Genomic DNA, 6,194 nt, shown 5'->3' on the forward strand with positions numbered 1-6,194 from the left:
CTCTCGTATCCTATTACTGCATCTTGCTAACTCGGCCATTCTGGATGTCACTAACTCGGCTTCTTCTCCGGAGCCTTTGTGCTCCACTGTCTCTCAGGTTAACTCATATTGCAGCGGTGCCTGGATAGTGTGACGTGTGTGGTTGTGCTGCTGCCGTGGTCCTGCCAGATGCCTCCTGCTGCTGCTGTCATCATTAGTCATACTTCTGCTGTTATTATACACATATGATTATTTTCACATATGTATACTGTCAGATATTAATATATACTTTCAACATATTGTATCACAGTAGCCAGAACTATAATTATAATATTATTACTTTCATTAATGTTGTTGTAAGCTACTGTCATTACCGTGTGTCCTGCATCTCTCTCTGTCTCTCTCTCTCTCTCTTTCTGTCTCATTGTGTCATACGGATTACAGTTAATTTATTATGTTGATCTGTTCTGTACAACATCTATTGCACGTCTGTCCGTCCTGGAAGAGGGATCCCTCCTCAGTTGGTCTTCCTGCGGTTTCTACCGTTTTTTTCAATCAATCAGTCAATCAATTTTATTTATAAAGCCCAATATCACAGATCACAATTTGCCTCACAGGGCTTTACAGCATACGACATCCCTCTGTCCTTATGACCCTCGCAGCGGATAAGGAAAAACTCCCCCCAAAAAAAACCCTTTAACGGGTGTGTTTTCCCCCGTTAAAGGGTTTTTTTGGGGAGTTTTTCCTTTTTTTGTACTATTTCCATAGAAACAGAAAGTTTTGAAGACTATGTTTTCAGTGCAGCACATACAGCATCTCCTGTACTTCAGCTCAGCTAATCACTTGGATGATTAGATTGCCAATTAAATCAGTCCTGAATTGCACTTGCAGCCACTAAAGTGGAGCTTGAATTGATGTCATAACAAAGACTTCGAAAGTAATTGTAAGCTGGCTATACTCAACAGTAACCAACTGTAAATTGCACTCTACAGTGGTTTCAGAGTGCCTTTCTTGTTTTTGTACTTCAGCCCAGTCGCCAGAAGAAAATGTTGGCATGGTATGTTTCTGTCAACCATGGTCAAGTTACATTTTATACATATGTTATCAACATTTCTGAAGTGACACCACACAATAATACATATCAACATATCACTACATAATAACATACAAATGAAGCATATTCAGGGCTTGCAGAAATGTACAATCTCAACATTTATTCTGGCGATTGGTTTGTGTACTGTAGATATTTAGCTGTTACTTACATCAGGTTTCCTCAGAGGTAAAGTCAAGATACTCAAAGGGCAGAAAGCACTGAAATGTCTGAATAAGACACTAAGCATCATGAGTGTCGACAGAATAGCTAATGAGCAGTAGTAATGAGAGTGTGGTGGGATGGGGTTGTCTTGGTTACACACCGTCTTGTGGCTCTTGAGGAGCACTGAGTGGTCCTCAGCATCTCTGTAAGGTCATCAGATCCCCTGCTCCCCCGCTGACATGACTCACCATGATGCTGTGATCTTTATCTGAACACACTCACACTGGCCTTTTATGAAAGCTGGGGTATCAGCAGTCACAACCTGTTAGCTCTGGAAAGGTGGAGGAAAAATTTAGTTTGATCATTCATGAAAACTTTTCTCTCAGGACGCTCTTACCCTGAACTGATTTCCTGATCTCCTCCAACTGAAAAACAATGCCACAAAATCCAACCAGGAGACTGCATCCGTATCAGCACTTGTTAGAAGATGCCCAGAGGAAGTCCTAGGACTCCCACAGCTGATTACAGAGGAGCAATGACACCTAACTGGAAGGACCATTAAAAACTGGAGTAGATTGTACCCACATGCACAGGAGCCTACAGATGCCACAAATGACACAGTCATCAAAGACAAAAGTTATCATAGACAAACCAAACTAATGCAAATAAAGACATACTGCAGATCTGCTGCCAAAACTCTCAGAGTCTCTCTCAGGTCTGTTTTAGTTTTACAACCTGCAACATGTTGCTCATTAGCAGACGCTTTCCAGCAGCGAGCAGTTGTTAAGCTCTGATAAACCCACTGTTACAACCTGTCCAACACCAAAAATAAGACAGACAGTTAGCAACTAGCTAATCTCTATAAATAGATACCTGTACTGATACAGAATCTGTCGGCAATGGGACAAAATTTTATTACTGGAAGTACCCTGGTGTCTTATTGTAGTCTGTAGTTAATTTGTAGTCCAAGAAATAATGACCAATCATGTTTGAGCAGCAGGTATACTGTCGAAGTGGAGAGCAAAACGCATTCATAAAGATGCAAAAGGAATCCAGCAACTGATTGGCAACAATTTTGCTTTTTAGTAGCTGTTTTTTATTGATCTGGATTCATATGCAAGTATCTGTTTATAGAACATTATGAATCGGTGTCTGTATCGCCTCACTTTGCTAATGACCAGCGCATAGAAGATCCATTGTCCAGATATTGGTTGGCTACAGTGGAACCCTATATGGCTTCACTATCACGATTTGATACCTTTGCTCCAATAACATCTTGAAGGTCCAGAAGAGCTGCTCAATTCAACAGTTTTTATTCCTATTCAAGTTAGTGTATAGCTAAACCAGAAGTTAGCTGCTCGGCCAGTCCCAAGTGCTCTTGCCCTGGGGGCCCAACGATGTAGAGGATTCAGATAATTTTATACTTATACTTTTTATACTTCAAACTTTTTTGGCCTCATGCGCCAGTGAGCAATTTTCATAGGAATGAATGCCCCAGAGGCTAAATTATTGTCAGACTGATAGCTAGTCTCGCCACCAGGCAATCAGAGATCTCTGCCTTCTGATAGTCTGGGGACACTCCTTTCTAAATTGTGTTTAACACACTGGCGAAAACGGCCGGCAACAAAGCAACGCCTCTTGCATTTTGGAAAAGGATACGCCCTTCCGGAAATGTGCGCTCCCCCTTTTCTCGTCTGCAAGGACACAAACACACAGAGAGCTTGAAAACGGATGCCGAGAGATTTAAAGGACAACTTCGGTATTTTTCAACCTAGGCTCTATTTCCCCATGTGTATGTGTGCGTATGATTCATGGGTACCACTCGTTCTAAAATTGGTTCAGTATTGAGCCGCGAAACGAGCTAAAACGGTAATGGGGGCAAATGCGTCCCGTATTTAAGTGCTTTTTGTCGCCACTGACCGGTTCAGATCGCCAGTGCTATCTCTGTAAATAGCATATGGTAGTGGGCCTGGGGCAGTGGCGACTGTGAATGAGTGGAGTCAGCTGTCAGTCAGTGTTAGAGCAGAAAGGCGGAAGTTGTCCCCGCTTGGTACAGTAAATGAGTATGTGTGTGTGAAGTGTGTGTGTTACGCTAGAAGAGTCGGAGGACGGAGTCTTTTGCATGCTACCCCCTGGAGTGTTACCGGAGTTTTTGGAGTGCTCAAATAAACGGGCCTTTTTCCTGAACGCAAGAACAGGATGTCGCGCAACACCCCGTACAGCTTTCACAGGCTGCCTTTGTCGGATGGCGAGATGCTGAAGTTGTGGCTAGTTGTGCTACAAATGGATGCTAACACTCCTGTCCAGACACTGCGCCTTGCAGACCATCATGTCTGCAGTGCTCACTTCTCCCAAGATGACTACTGCCAGCCGAAGAAGAGAAGACATCCAATCCCGAAACACCTCTTCCTCAAGAAAACGGCGGCCCCACGAGTAGAGAGAGCTACAGACACAGTGGAGCAAAGCTCGTGACATCACACAGCCCAGAGGTAAGGGAAAGACTAAGTTAGCATGCTATTTACAGAGATAGCACTGGCGATCTGAACCGGTCAGTGGCGAAAAAACACACACTTCACACACACATAATCATTTACAGTACCCAGCGGGGCAGCCCTCCGCCTCTCTGCTCCAACACTGACTGACAGCTGACTCCACTCATTCACACTCACCACTGCCCCAGGGCCGCTACCATATGCTATCTACAGAGATAGCACTGGCGATCTGAACCGGTCAGTGGCGAAAAAAAGCACTTTTATACGGGACGCATTTGCCCCCATTACCGTTTTAGCTTGTTTCTCGCTTAATACTGAACCAATTTTAGAACGAGTGGTACCCATGAATCATACGCACACATACACATGGGGAAATAGAGCCCAGGTTGAAAAATACCGAAGTTGTCCTTTAACTCCGTTTTATCAAACGTGTGCTCAGTCCACAAGATTGTGGAAATGAAGGACTTACAGCGACTTGAGCCGCTTTGTACCGCTACACATGTTTCTAATCGGACTATGTTTACGAGCACAAGAGTTCAGCGAGCCACCGAAGGACCGCCCTGCAGATTTACTGTACTATTGGTTCTGCAACGTAGGGAGTTTTTTTAAACTCTGAAATTGTATCCATCCATGTAAACACAAAAACAGCTCTTGCTACTAGCTGCTCGCTAATTCCTGCTATCAGCTGTTTCCTGTTTATCCACCGCCAGTGGGTCACACCTGCGGCGTCATCAACAGCTCCTCCCACAAGTCTTCAACAGCCCCTCCCGTTGCAGAAGGCCACCTTGGTCTGTTTAAACTAAGGGTTGCGCCAATATGACTACCCTACGAGGCGGAAAATTGGGCACCTCGGAACAACTCGCCAATCTGGCTCTGTGTGTCTAAACGCTCGCAGCTTGCCGTGTCCTTTTCCAACATTTGCGGAAAATCTGCCAGTGTAAAACGGGCTGATGTTGGAATTACTGAAATGCTCCAAAAAAGCAATTAATTCAAATTAACCACTGATGCATGGAAAACTTTGACATATTATGAGTAATAATAAAACATGTTTACATTTACCAAACACATTTCAAAAAGTATTGTTTTTGGTACTGAAACCAGTGGTGTAGTGGATGGCGTTGCCATTTTCAGTTCACCCATCTATCAGCCAGAAAGCTATTGGAATATATAGGAGAACATACCAACTTCCTTCCCAGTAGCCTACCTATCTATGTAGAAGTACACCCACTTCATCAACTACCACTACACCAGTGATTGTAACTAAAGGCTGGATTACCAACCAGGCAAAACAGGCAACTGACCCCAAAAGCAAATCTGTTAGATCATTTGCACCACTACCACTACCGTACAAGACTAAGGATGGTAAGTCTTGTGTGATAATCCATTTGGTTTTTAATTGTGGGAAAGATTTACAGCAGGTGGACGCTAACAATTACAAACATTATGTCCATCAATTACCCTTTAGAGCATGAAGGTTAAAACAAATGTTAGCGACGTACTATTTTAGTTGAACTCACATAATGCATATTTCTACTACAGTATTTAATCAAATTACTACAAACTAATAAAAATTCTGTATTACACCAGGATAGAAGTACGGGTTGTACTGGACATAATAATAGGGGCCAAAGAGCAATTTTTTTTGGCCTTGGGCCTAGTACAGGTTGATCTGGCCATGCTGAAACTATCCCTATGTCAGTACTCAGCCATAGTCTCCTCACATTTAGTCTAGTTTAGCTGTTTATCTCTGCTTATTTCTTAAGATAACATGCAACCTCAATTCCAAAAACAGTTGGGACGCTGTGTAAATGTAAAGAAAAACAGAATGCAATGATTTGCAAATCCTTTCTGACCAATATTTAATTGACTGCAGAACAAAGACAAGATATTTATGTTCAAACTGATTAACTTTATTGTCATTCTGAATTTGATGCCTGCAACATGTTTCAAGAAGTTGGGACAGGGGCAACAAAAGACTGGAAAAGTTGTTGAATGCTCAAAAAACAACAGTATGGAACATTCCAAAAGTAAAAAAGTTAATTCTTAACAGGTGATAGTATCATGATTGGGTATGAGAGAGCATTCTTGATGCTCAGTCATTCACATGTAAGGATGGTGTGAGCTTCACCACTTTGTGAAAAAGTGGTGTTTTTGTCAAAGCACAGTTGCAAAGAATTTAGGAATTTCACATCTACAGTCCTGAATATCATCAGAAGATTCAGAGAATCTGGAGAAATCTCTTCACATAAGGGGCAAGGTTAAAAGCCAACACATAGGGCTCTAGTTTCGCAGACCGAGCGCGGCGGGGGCGCAGCGCACCTGCGCTTCGCCAACTGGGTGTGGCCAGGCGGATTTTGTAAGTTTGGCACACCGTGCACCCTGGCGCAGCTACTCCTCTTTCCCACCTCCGTCCCTCCTACCGGCGCAAGTCGGAAAGAGGGAGGAGAGAAGGCGTGGAGTGGGTTTTA

This window comes from Epinephelus moara, chromosome 6, assembly GCF_006386435.1.
Source record: "Epinephelus moara isolate mb chromosome 6, YSFRI_EMoa_1.0, whole genome shotgun sequence".
NCBI classification, from domain to species: Eukaryota; Metazoa; Chordata; class Actinopteri; order Perciformes; family Serranidae; genus Epinephelus; species Epinephelus moara.